Below are 222 nucleotides of genomic sequence, written 5' to 3' on the forward strand. Positions count from 1 at the left end.
AAGGTTGGGGGGGGGGGGGGGGGGAGCGGGCAGGGACACCCCAATGGCTGAGAATGAAATAATTTCTCGTGAGTGGGGGAGTCTTATTAAACAATTACATGGGGAAACTTCAGCTTTCAGACTATTGTGTCCTGGCTTGTATTTGAACTTGTCTGCTGGCTAGAATTCTTTCCCCCGTTTTTCTAGCATATGCTGCTAACCCTGTCTCCTAGTCCGTGCTTC

The sequence above is a fragment of the Trachemys scripta genome, chromosome 11, assembly GCF_013100865.1.
Source record: "Trachemys scripta elegans isolate TJP31775 chromosome 11, CAS_Tse_1.0, whole genome shotgun sequence".
Taxonomy (NCBI): domain Eukaryota; kingdom Metazoa; phylum Chordata; order Testudines; family Emydidae; genus Trachemys; species Trachemys scripta.